Consider the following 15,545-nt stretch of genomic DNA (forward strand, 5'->3'; position numbering starts at 1 on the left):
TTGCATTACGTGCATCGCGCAATGCATTCCCGGCCGTCACCGTTGGCAGGCCACGGGTGCAGCGCACGGCAGAAGAGGCAGCCGTCCGCGAACGCATATGCAGAGTCGACCGTGAAAGCGTGCGTGCGTGTAACCAATGGCTACATGATCTAAAATAAAGGCTATGCAACTTAACGAAATGTGTCTTCATTCAACTTCAACGTTCAGGTAATACAATCCTAAATAAGCAATCAAATCACATATGTATAGCATCTGGTCGCTCAACATTTCTTGGGTTGGTTGCGCGGGTGTTGGGCTTTGGACTTTGATTCAGTTTGCATAGGGGGAAAGCTTTGCGTTCAACCATCTTTCTTTAGAAAAGGGGCTTTGATTTTTTGTGCATACGGGCCCTGATTTTTATGCAAATGCTACAGCAGCTAGGTTCCTGCAAAATCCTGCAGATCACTCGTTTGTGTATAGACACCTTCGTTAGGTGTTATATGCATAAAGTAGAAGAAATATTAGTTACGTACGACGTAATGAATACCAACGCCCTGCTTAATCTAAAAAAAAAAGCTCGATAAATAAAAGCAGTGGGGATGGTAGTTGGAGAGGCTCAGCGTTGCTGATAACAAGGACGCACGTACCATCAAGGCAACGCTCGATCGCTATTGTATATCTGCAACGAGCAGGCTCGCCAAGAGGTGTTGAGCAAGTGCCTTCCGGGTCAGACGTCAGAAGGCACTTCGCCCACGCTCTCAAGACTATAATCAAGGAGCCGGCGCTGCTGAGAGTTGGTTGCCTTTCCGCGCACCAACTCAGCATTGCAAACCGGACGTCTGCACGTGACACACCCGTCGCACGGACAAGCGCATGTACCTTTAGCTAAGTGAGTTATCCTAATGTAGTCGCTCGAAACACCGTACAAACACCGTGATGTAACAAAACCGATAGCTTCGGTGCGCTGGCTCTTTCAGAAGCGCTTGCGTATAAGGGCTGTTTTGCTAAGTTACATATATTTAATTGGAAGCTCGAACATTTGCCCGAAATGTCATTGAAAGTCACGTGACACGGGTGAGTGAATTAGTCTAGGCGCATTACTTCCAGTCAGCACTCTGCTCCAAGCAGATGCGAGGTGATGTACGCGTAGGTCATGAAATTTGCATCTTTATTCTTATCTATCACCAGAATCATGAACGAAATAGATGAAAGCAATCTTGAAAGAGAGAAAGAAATTCGTATCGTTTCGTGTGTGCTAATGGTGAGGCGTTTTGCATACAGCGTTTCTATAGTTTTCTCTTCTTCCGTTTGAGCCAAACTGACGCCGATGTATAAACTGTTGCTGAAAATTACATAAAACTTCGGCATAATTCGGGCAGGAGGTAAAAATAAATAAATTATGTAGCTTTACGTGTAAAAACCGCCATCTATTTATGAGGCACGACGTAGTGGGGAATTCCGGATTAATTTCGACCACCTGGAGTTCTTTAACATGCACCTAAATCCAAGTACATTGGTGTTTTTGCATCTCGCCCACTGCCAAGAGGGAATTCTTACGAAGTATTTAAGAACATCTCTGCCTACAGCCGGGGTCGAAATTTAAGAGCAGCAATACAGCGCAAAACAAATCATTAATAAGTTTCCTGTGCTCATTCAATATATAAAAGGTAGACTCGAAGTGCACATGCACGTGTGCGCACAAATAGTGTTTTTTTCTTCTTTTCGACCCTATATTCTCTTCCCCCAGACCAGGGTAGCAAACTGGATGTGCGTCAGGTTTACCTCCCAGCCTTCCTTCTCCCTCTCACCACGTCAAAAGCAACGTGGATGTACGTCAGTCACATCTCTATGCAAAGATACGATAATAAAACTCATAAACAGCTGCAACCTCAGCAAAAGCATAATGCCAGCAGTAAAGAGCAACGTAAGACTAGCAGCAGCAAAGGTAGGCGAATATTCACGAGCACGTGGGAGATACCCTTCACTGATAAATGCTTATCTGTCAGCTGCTGTGGGCTATATCGTTTTTTTCTGTTATTGTTTTTCATGCGCAGGAAACATCACCGAGCAAAAGTAACATTGCACGGTTGGTGTGCATATTATTATTACTAGACCTGAAAACAAACACACCTGACAGGAAAGGGAAAGTGAGGAGCAGGCTGGCAACTACCACCGGAAGGGGCACCACTTCTGCCTACTGTTCAGAAAGGAGGGGACAGAAACATAGAAATGGAAGACAGAAAGAAGGGAAGAAAAGAAAGAAAACGATGACAAATCTCAAAGAATAAAGCAGAGCGCACACAGTTCAGGTCACGCTACTAAGGAATGCTAAAATAGAAGAAATAGTGTCTGAGGTCTCGTGAACCTAAGTTAGTTACTTCTAGAAAAGTAAGGAAGGCGCGATGAGCCTGATCGCGTCGAGACGCACAACCACTGGGGTATAAAAACATTCGTCGAGTGTCGTACCCCGCAGGCCAAGAAGATGATAGGCTCTGACCAGCGACATGCGTTGCGCACTGAAAGCGGGACACCCCAATTTCAGGTGCTGAAGTGTCTCGCAGCAACCGCAAGACGTACACGACGGACTGGCCACACGTCCTTGTCGGTATAGACGTTCGCACACGTTCACACAGCCAACAGTTAGCTTGAGCAGCTGTGCTCTAGCACGACGAGGCAAGTCTCGACCGCGAACACGGCCGGGGCGGGAACGTCCCATATGCGACGCGCTGATCTGGATGCTGCTCGAGTAGGTGGCGGCGAATCAGCAGACGAGCGTCATCAAGCTTGCACAAAATTTCTGGGCAGACACAGTCGTTATGAGCGCAAGCTGAAGCCAGACGATCAGCCTCTCCATTTGCGGGGATACCTACGTGTGAAGGTATCCACTGGGCAACGATGCAATTTGTTGGCAGAGTTCGCGATGCAATTTTGTTGGCAGAGTCAGTAATGCTGCGCACAACTGGACAATCAATCTGCCTGCGTTGAAATCTGCTAAGGGCAGCGCGGGAGCCCGCAGCGTGCTTGCACGGCAAGATTTCAAACCACGCAGGTGATTCAAACCTTTAATAAGCTTACGCCGTTTCGAGCGACAGTAGTAAAAAAACAAAATATAAATGTCCTCGCTATTCGCACTCTACACAAAGGGCTAGACATCAATAGGACACAAAATTCATTTCGTAAACCATCATTTTTCGCTCATCCTTACATACACATGTATGTCTCTTCAACTGTGAGTTCCAGCTCGCAAACACTTTTACCTAAACCAAGCAAAGGAATCACAGCAAGATCGAGACCAATTCATCTAAAGTTGCGGTGTAAGGAATGTCTCAGCTCGGAGCGAGCATTTTGGACAAGGGCTCTTGTCTTCGCCAGTACGACGGCAAGTCCCCTTGAAATATTGGCACCGAGGTGAGGGCTCCCCATTTCGTAAACTTTATATATATTTTTTTGCATTTGGTATGAAGCAGAGCTGCTGGAAGAGATCGCAATATATATATATATATATATATATATATATATATATATATATATATATATATATATATATATATATGAAGAAACGACAAAGGTAGATGCCGTCGCGACCAGGAGATGTGGAGATTCGACAAAGGCAGCCGCACTCGAGGTATAGCGGCTACTTCCCGTATCTTACCGACATACTTATTCGAAAATAGATGCGAATCAAAGCTAAGAGTGTAAAGGGTAGTGCGGCATGGCACAAAATTTACAAAACACTCGAGACATGCACCGTGCAATAGACAACATGGCAGTGCAGCAGCTAACCGGCGCCGTCTGGCGGGACGCGTCGCGCAACATCATTCGGCCGCCATTACGAGGGGCAACGAAACGCTTGGCGATTCCATTTCGCGACGTGATCTCGTCGCAGCACAAGACGTCATACACGCGCCCACAGTATACATACTAGACATGAAGGAGCGATGAGGGAGGGGGGGGGGGGGGGGCGCAAGCGCGCACGAAGGGCCAGGCGACATGGCATCCGTTGCCGTTTGTCCGCTACACCGCGAAAGGAAGATCCTGTCCTCGCGCGCTCAAAGCACGGGCGTTCGCGAGACACCCACCTGTAGCCCCACCGGGACAGCGGGGCGCTGACGGGCGACGGGCGGGCGGCGTCTATGCCACGAGTCGTGCTCGGCTGCTGTTCGCGTAGTCCGCGCGGCCGGCGAGTCCACTTGCAGCGCATTGGCGCTGCCGGACGAGATGGACGTCCGGCTGCAGCGAGCGAAGGTGGGGGGAGGCAAACCTATTGTTTTTCACTTGGCTGCAGTCGATAAGCCTTGCCCGCACCGATAAGCCTCTTTGTGTTTTAATTCTTCCGGACTGCTTATCGCCGGCACGCTGCAGGTACGATCAGGGAACTTGCTATACCCGCAGGCGGGTCTTTTTGTCTCGTTATTCCTGCACCGGCGCCACTCGATCCTTTGTGTTTTAATCAGTGCCGCAACGGCTGCCTCGCAGCTGACAAGAGTCGATGCACGCCGTGCGCGGCATGGCGAACCATGCAAACCTGCCTCGTCTGACCGGCCGGACGCACTGGACGCAACGTAGACAAGGCTCCGCGACCACGGAAGTGAGAGTTTGATTGGCTTATTTACGTGCGATAGTAGTGGAGACCGCTCCTGCCAAAGCTTGTCGCCGCCCAGCTCGCAACAATGAAGCGCCCGGTGCCAGAAATGTGTCCCGTGCAATGCCAACCGGCGACGCCACAACACCATCGCTCGAGAAAGTCAAGTACCGAGGCCCGTTTCCTCCGACACTGCATTCGAGTTTCCCAATGTGACAGTACACACCGGGCCAAACAAGCGCAGACAAAGCAAACAAATATCACACCAAAACAAGTCCAGAACAGGTGAACCTGAAGGCCCCGTATGGACCTGTGAAGTGAAACTCTGTCATTCACAGTGTCGGTAGCTTTTATCTTGTGATCATTATGATGAGGAAGACGATTGTTAGTGTTTAAGGGTCCAAGGGCCACGGTTCCCATACAAAGGGTAGACGGTTATTGCAGGGTCAGGGTTTGCCCAGGGTCATCCATTTGAAGGAGCGATGGTAAGGGGTGTTCTAATAAGTCTTCTGGTGTTAAAAGGTGCGAAACTATATGGAAAAAAAGGAGGAAAGAGAGCCACATGCAACTAAATTTATTCAAATCGGGCAGTTCACTTTTTAAAGAAAGCACCAGTGTGTGCAAATAGACTGTGCACTGCAACCAGCCAGAATATTAGAGGAAATCAAATTGTAAAAAGTTGGACGACGATTCCACCACCAGTTAAGGTCGATTAAAGAAAGTCTTCCTGAGCGAGCTTGGGCGTAGATAGGGGCGCAGTCACTGCGCAGCGCACTCAATCGTGAGGGGAGTGGGAGGGGTGCCAGACTTTAAATTTTTTGAACGCACTATCTTCGGGATCAGCCCACAATTTTAGACTGCGCAATCTTCGGGATGGACTTACATTCTTTAACAGCACTCTTGGGGGGATCGGCTCACAGTTTGACGTATGATGACGTGTTAAGCAATTTTAAATAATTCGCTGAGTTTTACAAGCCAAAACTACGATATGTTTATGAGTCACAACCCTTGCAAGGACAAAAGCGTCAATGTCGTAACGGCAACAGTATCGGGCTTCCGTGATAGATGTTCCCTGTTCGAATCCGGCCACGGGAGAATATTATTTATTTATTTGTTTAAAACAGTTTCGCCATAAGGGCGAAGCAGCGAACGTGATAGGAACTTGTTGGAATATTAAACGAAGTAATTAAGGCTCGTAGCTTTAGTGGCACTATGAACTGCATGAAACGTAACCTGACTAAGTAAACGAGCGTGCGTGTGCAGACATACGAGCAGAGAAAACTCGATGGCCGCAGGCAGCATCGATTAGAACTCCAGGATCTCGTCGGCGTTGTCGCCTTGTGTCGAGCTCGCGTTCCCGTACTGCGGCATGCTCGTGGCGTGCGAGATGTGCGCATCGCGTTGGTCAACTGCACGGTTTTGCCGATGTCGTCGCTCACCACGGGCGTCCCGTTCCCACAGCGCCACCTATGGGCGCCTCCCGCGTAGAGATGCCGCGTGCGCCACACACACGCAGCACCGCACTGTGTCTGCATCTGAACTAAAGGAGTGGTCTTGGCGCGTACACGGGCCCACCTTGCTGCAGTGCGTTTAGCGTGCGATTAACGCGGGGACGATTGTGCGATGTGAGGGACGCGGTAAAATTGCCGCAGAAACGCCGAACCGGCACGGTACTATTCCACCCGCCCTACCGTGGCTAGTACGCGTGGGAAAACGATAGCACGAGCCGACAGGGCCTGTATGGCCTGCATAGACGTTTGTTCCAGCATACTAAGCTGTCTAACCTAAGGGTTTACAACACAGCTTCTTTTCAACACCAGTCTGTGCGATTGGAACACAAACTCGCCTAGACATCTTTCGCCACCTGTCATACAAATTCTGACAAAAAGTGAAATCGCAGTTAATGTGAGGAATGTTCTTAATAAAAACGTAAAAACTAGAGAAATCGGTATTTTTGTGCAATTGTTAAAGAATTATTACGTGTATTATGTAACCATGTGGAGTTTTCATAGAACACGACAAACGTCACAACGCGCCTGGCTTGTAAAAGACCAATTCTTAAGGATGTACTATTCCACCTAATGAGCCATGCACCCACGGCCCAGTGTTTAGGGCACCGGGCTGCAGTGCTAAGCATCCTCCATTCGAATACTGCCGTTGGACAATTACACACACACACACACACACACACATACACACGCACATATATATATAAATATATATATATATATGGTTTACCGTGAGCGGTGATATGGCTTTAAGGTGCAGGAGGAGACCCAAGAGAGCCTAAAGGTGAAAGAACACGCTTAATACATTATAAACGTTACGTATCATGAAGGATATATAACAGAGTTGCAGATTAGGGGACGCAAGCGGCTTGCTTACGCAAGAACTAGGACCACGCTATACTGCGCATGCGCAGACCCAGTGGCCTTTAGTTTTTGCATACGCAAGCCGCTTGATCCTCCTAATGTAAAACTTTCAATGAGTGAAACTAGAAAATGCAGATACTTTTATTGCGGCCCTTGTTTAGACTAAACTTCTTGTATTCTCTGTTAGACAACTTATTTGCTCCTTGTTTGATTTGGAGTTCAGAAGTAGAGAGATTGCAGGACTCGAAGCTCGCTTTCATGGCCTTAATACAAGTTGAAAATGCTACTTGATCGTAATGGAATTGCGCGAAGAGAATTTATTTTTGTGATACATCCGTGGCGACAAATCCCTTGATCGATTCGAGATATCACTCCCCCTGACGCGATATGTTCACCTAGATAGATATCTGTTTATGTAATTAAATACATAGTCACCTAAACCGTAAGAGTATAAGTCCTTTAGTACGCCATGGCGCCGCGTCGTATGCTTTTTCAAGATCAAAGATGCCTATTATCATAACAGGCATATAATAATAGTATTACGTATTAGTAATGTGTAATGTATTATGTATATGTAATTATGTAATGTGTATAGCATTATGTAATAGTATAATGTAATACTTCAAAGTATTAAGCAATACTATTTGCGAACACGTGCTTATCTTGTGAATCATTCTAGGCACACAAAGCTATCGATTGTGGACCTTCTGGATTGGAAGCCAGCTTTGGCAGCGTCCAATACACATGTACTCAAGAAAGTACATACGTCTCTAGTTTTAAATTTTATCAATCAGTTTGCACAGATAGCTTCAGTGCAATCAATTTACACAGATAGCACAGAAAGACAGAAAAACACGCATCAAAAGATGCATGTCTTTCCTCTCTCAGTATATGTAGGGATCACTACAGTATCTCTCTGCTGGTCGGAAAGGCCCCCAGTGCCAGGAATTTTAGTAAAAATTCAGACAACCGCATTTACACTTAATTGATCATGTACCGAATGTAACGTAAATAGGAGCGCCAGGTATACGTATGACTCTTGGAGCTAAACCGCTGGCTTGTTCCCAGTTGAAATTTTGTACAGAAGTAGAATTTTGCGGTGAAGGCAGTTCAGTATCATGTTCGGATGCATAACTTGCCTGTTTCGGCCTTAATAGGCGAAATGTACGCGTCAGCTGCGGCGATGACCGACAAAAATCGTAAATTTTTGGGAACGGTACGCTGGAGCCGTCTGTCATTGCAGTGTCGAAGCAAGCACGCATAAACGCTCGTTCAAGAAGTCAAATTTTAGGATTGTTGCTGTTAATAAATGGTTCATCCTTCCTGCTGAAATTTTGCACGCGTATAGATCTTTTCATTGGGCGAGGAGGAAAGGGCGCGCGGAGAGCCTTTCCTCCTCTCTGGCTTGGGCGATCCGGCGCGGCGCTGCTTGAAAGTATTGCTTTCGCGTGCTGCGGAACGATTTCGAGATGTTTTAGATCGTACTTGGTGAAATTTACGCAATGTCCGTTCATATAACGTCGTCAGGGAAGCCTTTCGGTGCATCGGTAACTACAGTACGGGAAAATACCTCTTGGGGGCGCAAACATGTGATGCACATTATCAGCCGCGGTGTGTGTATGTGTTGTGAACTGTTTTGCGTGTATCTGTTTTGATTCAACGAAGATAACCGGCGTCTCTGTATTACCAGCATGAAATGTTAAATCTGCTCACTATCTGATCGCTTGGCGTAAGGACAAAAACAAGAGCGCCTGTTCGAGTACGGCCAACCTAAGGCAACTACGAAACATCTAAGCGGCAGACGCTATCAAATATTTGTGATACACCGGCGTCGTTGTCACGACGATTGAAGTCTAGCAGGCTTGAAATCACTATATGTTTACGCTAGCCTCCTGTATGAGGCCGATGGCGCTGCTCAACACAGCGATCACTGCGGTTGGCGGACCAGCATGATACATATGAATAAGCTATGTACTTCGGCATTTCCTTTTTGCCCTGTAAAGCCATAATATCCGAGATGGATCCCATAAAAGGAATGCGATGGCTATTTTGAGGACAAAATTTCCGTAATACGTGTGAGTGCGTCGTATAGATAACGGAACGAACACAACCGAAAAAAAAAAGTCGGTTATCATAATATTTATCGGAAAAGAAAGAACGGCCTAACGCCGCAGTACGACCTCGTATAGTCACGCCGCACAACGTTTATAGAGCTATAAACGTTGATGTCGCATGCTTGGACCATGCGCTACATAGAACAAAGATATCTGTAATCCAGTACCTACCACTGCTTAGGATAATCGCGCAGTTCGCGAACGGTCGCTTTGCCGGAGAAGTATAGTTCACGCTGTAAGGTATGTTGCTATTACTAACCAAAACTATTTTATTCATCGGTGGAAACCTCGTCTACCGAACCAAGTAGTCACGCAATGTAATCTGCCACGAATAGTTTGAACGCTTGTCAAAGTATAACTTCACAGCTCCTATCATAGCAGAACGGTACCCGCGCTGCTACGATCGTCGCGTATGTTTCATTGCTCCTAAACCACAGCATAGAACTAGAGGACAATACTGCAATAAAGACCACATTAGTGAATGGAACTTTCAGAAATACACAGTTAATCTTCGAGGCTGATTGGAGGCTTAAACATGCGCGCACACATCGCACTGCGTGCTACGTCCGCCTCAACGCCAGCAGAAAGTCCGGCCATACCGACTTAAACCACTTCAGTACGTCTCATAGAACCGTGTTCACGTAGAAGACGCCACGCCATACTAAATAGACCGCACGAGCGCGAAAACAAACGCCAAAAACTACCGCCGAGCGTATACCTGCCATGCAAAACGGAGCGCTCACCCAAGCCAGCATGCCGACTGACCATAGATGGCGCCACTCCGTGCAATATGGTGGCGCCCATTAAGAAATGGTCTATATGGGAGACCCTGTACACTTATAATAGGTGAAAGTACGTTCGTATGTTCAGGCGTATTGATTTGATAGCGTCGATTGCAAGAGTCAAGTGTGGAACGCCGCCGGCGCTGACACAACAGTCGCAGCGTGGCGCCCGGAGACAGCGAGATGTCGCCGAGATGGCAAGAAAGGCAGTAAAGCGCGCAGCGTGCGGGGCGGTCCCTCAAGGTAGACGAGGGGAAGGATGAGAATGGAGAGGAAATCGAGTCGATCGGTAGACACTGTGACGTCGATGCTAGACTAAATAAAATGGAGGACGTTCAGGATGAGCTTGCGAAACTGGTCGAAGAGCTCAAAAATGAGCTAATCATCATCATCATCATCATCATCATCAGCCTGGTTACGCCCACTGCAGGGCAAAGGCCTCTCCCATATTTCTCCAACAACCCCGGTCATGTACTAATTGTGGCCATGCCGTCCCTGCAAACTTCTTAATCTCATCCGCCCACCTAACTTTCTGCCGCCCCCTGCTACGCTTCCCTTCCCTTGGGATCCAGTCCGTAACCCTTAATGACCATCGGTTATCTTCCCTGCTCATTACATGTCCTGCCCATGCTCATTTCTTTTTCTTGATTTCAACTAAGTTGTCATTAACTCGCGTTTGTTCCCTGACCCAATCTGCTCTTTTCTTATCCCTTAACGTTACACCTATCATTCTTCTTTCCATAGCTCGTTGCGTCGTCCTCAATTTGAGTAGAACTCTTTTCGTAAGCCTCCAGGTTTCTGCCCCTTAGGTGAGTACTGGAAAGACACAGCTATTATATACTTTTCTCTTGAGGGATAATGGCAACCTGCTGTTCATGATCTGAGAATGCCTGCCAAACGCACCCCAGCCCATTCTTATTCTTCTGATTATTTCCGGCTCATGATCCGGATCCGCCGTCACTACCTGTCCCAAGTAAGTGTATTCCCTTACGACTTCCAGTGCCTCGCTGCCTATTGTAAATTGCTGTTCTCTTCCGAGACTGTTAAACATTACTTTAGTTTTCTGCAGATTAATTTTTAGACCCACTCTTCTGCTTTGCCTCTCCAGGTCAGTGAGCATGCATTGCAATTGGTCCCCTGAGTTACTAAGCAAGGCAATATCATCAGCGAATCGCAAGTTACTAAGGTATTCTCCATTAACCTTTATCCCCAATTCTTCCCAATCCATGTCTCTGAATACCTCCTGTAAACATGCTGTGAATAGCATTGGAGAGATCGTATCTCCCTGCCTGACGCCTTTCTTTATTGGGATTTTGTTGCTTGCTTTATGGAGGACTACGGTGGCTGTGGAGCCACTATAGATATCTTTCAGTATTTTTACATATGGCTCATCTACACCCTGATTCCGTAATGCCTCCATGACTGCTGAGGTTTCGACAGAATCAAACGCTTTCTCGTAATCAATGAAAGCTATATATAAGGGTTGATTATATTCCGCACATTTCTCTGTCACCTGATTGATAGTGTGAATATGATCTATTGTTGAGTAGCCTTTACGGAATCCTGCCTGGTCCTTTGCTTGACAGAAGTCTAAGGTGTTCTTGATTCTATTTGCGATTACCTTAGTAAATAGTTTGTAGGCAACGGACAGTAAGCTGATCGCATCTATAATTTTTCAAGTCTTTGGCGTCTCCTTTCTTATGAATTAGGATTATGTTAGCATTCTTCCAAGATTCCGGTACGGTCGAGGTCATGAGGCATTGCGTATACAGGGTGGCCAGTTTTTCTAGAACAATCTGTCCACCATCCTTCAACAAATCTGCTGTTACCTGATCCTCCCCAGCTGCCTTCCCCCTTTGCATATCTCCCAAGGCTTTCTTTACTTCTTCCGGCGTTCCGGTGGTCAACGAGTCGTCATTCCGCTTTCGCGAACAGACGCTGCGGCTGAGTTGCGATTGGTGTCCCGTGAGTGTACTTTGCCCCTGTGGGACTCAAATGTTTTCACCATGTGTCGGTTGCGTTCATTGTCTCCGGACATACGGATGCACCTCCCGCCTGGATTACCACGACGTGAACAGACCATGCTCTACCGTCTGTGGCTAGGCGTTGCCTTTACAAACGCCTATGCTTTCCTCATAGGAATGGCCAACAGCCCCACGTGCGACACATGTAACATCGACGAGACGCTCGCATACATTATCTGTGTCTGCCCGCGATACAGTGATGAGAGACAAGTGATGTGCAGAGTACTGGACCAGTTGGACAATCGTCCACTTTCAGAACTAAAAGCTTTAGGCCAATGCTCCGAAAGAACATCCGCGTTTAAGGCCTTACTCGCGCTGGTAAGGTTCTTGCGGTCTACGGGGCTTCACGACAGACTCTAAGAATGCCACCCCTTACCGCTCTGTAGTGTACGCGCTTTGTTCGTGCTTGTCTCCCTTTCCATCTCCCCCTTCTACTCTGTTTCTCTTTTTACCCCTCTTAACCCTTCCCCCTGCGCAGGGTAGCCAACCGGAACTACCTCTGGTTAACCTCCCTGCCTTTCTCTGCATTATTTTTTCTCTCTTTTTTTCCGGCGTTACCTTTGGGATTTCGAATTCCTCTAGACTCTTTTCCCTTCCATTATCGTCGTGGGTGCCACTGGTACTGTATAAATCTCTATAGAACTCCTCAGCCACTTGAACTATCTCATCCATATTAGTAATGATATTGCCGGCTTTGTCTCTTAACGCATGCATCTGATTCTTGCCAATTCCTAGTTTCTTCTTCGCTGTTTTTAGGCTTCCTCCGTTCCTGAGAGCATGTTCAATTCTATCCATATTATAGTTCCTTATGTCAGCTGTCTTACGCTTGTTGATTGAGCTCAATACACCGCGTAATGCACGGAAGGCGGTACAAGAAAGACTCCGAGCAGCCGAGGAATTACTTAACAGGGCCGCCATTACGAACGAAAATGGTAGTGACGATGGCACGCCGTGTCCCTGCGTGACAGGGCCCGGAAGTACCGACGAAGCGCGTGGAACGTGGGGTTTGGGCAGGTGGAAGGATGTTCACCTACCTTGAAGGTATACACCACAAAGGAAAAGCAGGAACGAAGGGACCAATGCCCCGTGTCAAATCCGTATGACGCGGAAAAGGATAACAAAGGGAAGCAGGAAGAGGTCTCGTCCGTAGGAGACAGTGAAAAGGTGATAATCGCCGGTGACTCAAATCTGACTAGGAGCTAAGAGGCGATTGTGGAGAGGGTGAAAGGCAACAAAAGAGTGGCGGTATAGGAACGTTTCCAGGGCAGACATTGGGCTACGTCATGGAGAGAGCTAGAGAAAACCTCGCGGAGAATGCACAGGGACGGAACCTTGTAGTAGTAGCGGAGGCCTAAATGACGTGCTACGCAAGATAGGGCCGGACTAGCCCAGCGTTCGGCGAAGGGTGTAGACGACTTGCGCGACATGTCCCCTCGGGTGCAGATTGTGGTGTGCACGGTGCCGGACGTACCTGTATGGGAAACTAACGAACAAAGAGCGGTTGCGGCCGCTAATGAGGCGATATGGAGAGTGAGCCAAGAGAAAGGTTTGAGGTAAGTAAACAGGGAAGGGAGAAGGTATGGCGGTTTTCAAAAAGGTGGAATCCACTTCAATCACAGGCTTGGACGAGAAGTGGGCTGGAGACTTGCTGATCGCGCAGTTGCTTTTTTGGGGGGGTATAAGAGCCCTGTGGAGGCCAGGGTAAGTAGTATTGAAGAAGGTCCTGTGCGAACCTCGGACTACATCAATAACAGAAAAACGACGAAAAGAAGAAAGAAGAGAGCTCGCCGTGCAATAGGCTACATAAACATGCAGGGCGGCAGAAGAAAGGAAAAATGGTTAAATAGTGAGGAGCCGTTAAATAGAGAACAAATAGGCGTGTATACGATTACAGGAACGCATAGACTCTTCTTTTTATTTCAGAAAGTGTCTCGCATATAGACTTAATATCAGGGTTCATGAACACGCAGCCCTCGGAGCCCTTGTACACGGCCTGCGAAGTATTATCCTTCTGCCCTTATAAGTTTTCTCATCCTCAATATTTACCATGCTGCTTCACCAGACCTCCTCAGTGCCTTCGGCCAGGACCTAAATGCTATACATGTGGCCTGGCGTCTGAATTAAGTCACATTCCTGCTTAAGATTTTTATGGCGATAGCAATTATATGGACACTCCAAGCGAATGTTTGCCGTCGTCGTCGTCGCAGTGAAGTTCCTTATATATTTAGGTATATGTTGCTATATGTATGCTATATGTCATGCCATATTATTATGACACGCAGTATATGCGGGCTATATTGCCACACCACTGTATCACTAAAGTTGCTCATACCAGGTCTTACATTCCTGACAAAATTATTCCTCAGTATTTTCAGAATGGCAGCCCACAAACAAATGTCAGCGCACGCTTTTTACCTTAAATATTCTCAGACTTAAGCATTAAGAGTGCGAAACAATAACATAGCGCAAACCTGAAAATGATGTAATTTTATTGGCGCGGTTGTGCACTACCTCCGGGATCGGCCCAGGAATGAGGTTTGAACCATACCCGATACAGAAAAGTGGTGGTAAAGTCGCTAAGAAAGACATTGGATTTAATTAATAAACATAAATGAAATTGTCCGATGGCAGGTTTCAAGCAGATGACCCATAGCACAACAGCTAGTTTTTAATTAATCAGCTTACGTTTGCGTCAATTCTTACTGCCACTGCAGCTTCTTACACATCGTGTAAATACTCTAAGAGGTTGCTATCGCATTCGTTGCTTCGTCCTTATGGGGAAACTGACATTTTTATCACATCGTCAATCCTTTCCGCGCTCACACAAACGTGCGCCCTCTCTACTGACACCGACAAAGCTTTTCCTGATGACCGCAAGAGCACTCCTCTCTTCTGTCGCGATTGCGATGCACATCGCGCATCACTCTGCGGTGTATACGAAATGAGTGCTGGAATCGTTGATGCTTTGCGCGGATGAGACGGAGCCACACGCCGGCTCCGGTCACTCAGCGAAAGTCGGAAGCGATGTCGGAAGCGCATATCGTACGCAGGCTCTCGAACCAGTCGGCCGACGCTGCTGAACCCGCCAAAACAGCGCATATGTCGGCGTGAGCCCCGAGTGCGTGCACTCTGGCCGTCTCGGGTGCAGCGTGCGCAACGCGCTGTTTGTTTTCGATAACGCCAGCGGAAGCGGTTGTCGGTGGGAGAAAAAAAAAGCCAGCAGCGGGCGCTAGGGTGCAAGTGACAGCCGATGCGACTACCAGCCGACACATGTGCCAATAAAGAGTAGCCAGGCAGCGTGTATATCTAGCACGATCGACGCGATCGGGACAACTCGGCAACGTGCAATATACTTCGACGCGCAGCTTTCTTCGACGTCCGCGTGGCGACATATATACGCGCCCGAACGTGGAGGACTGACAAAACAATGCCCTGGACAGACAATGGAGAAATACAAGCGGCCACCCGCATTGAGACTAGCGTAAAATTATAACGCAGAACCGCAGCAAGAAAAAGCGACGCAAGACAAATAAATAAATAAAAAGAAAAAAAAACGAGGGAGCAACGAGTGCATTTTCTGATGACGTCAACACTCGCCGCGTTGCCGGTCAATTCGGATTGAGAAAGAACTGTGGCACTCTAATGGCGCTTCACTCCGCTGGCATACCGTGTCTTCGCACAGAACAAACGCA

At 47.5% G+C, this 15,545-nt stretch overlaps 1 protein-coding gene across 6 annotated transcripts in view; it reads right to left on the reverse strand.

The window, feature by feature from the left end:
- LOC135896932 (uncharacterized) overlaps window positions 1-15,545 on the reverse strand; it is a 159,491-nt gene that overhangs the window by 59,469 nt on the left and 84,477 nt on the right. The window contains exon 1 of one of the 6 annotated variants that reach the window (XM_070530770.1): window positions 4,059-4,200. The exons of the other annotated variants lie outside the window; for them this stretch is intronic. The gene's annotated coding sequence lies outside the window, so the exon portion shown is untranslated. Of the gene's footprint in view, window positions 1-4,058; window positions 4,201-15,545 lie in introns of those variants that run through there. 6 annotated transcript variants of the gene reach the window in all.

This window comes from Dermacentor albipictus, chromosome 1 (assembly GCF_038994185.2).
Source record: "Dermacentor albipictus isolate Rhodes 1998 colony chromosome 1, USDA_Dalb.pri_finalv2, whole genome shotgun sequence".
Classification (NCBI taxonomy): domain Eukaryota; kingdom Metazoa; phylum Arthropoda; class Arachnida; order Ixodida; family Ixodidae; genus Dermacentor; species Dermacentor albipictus.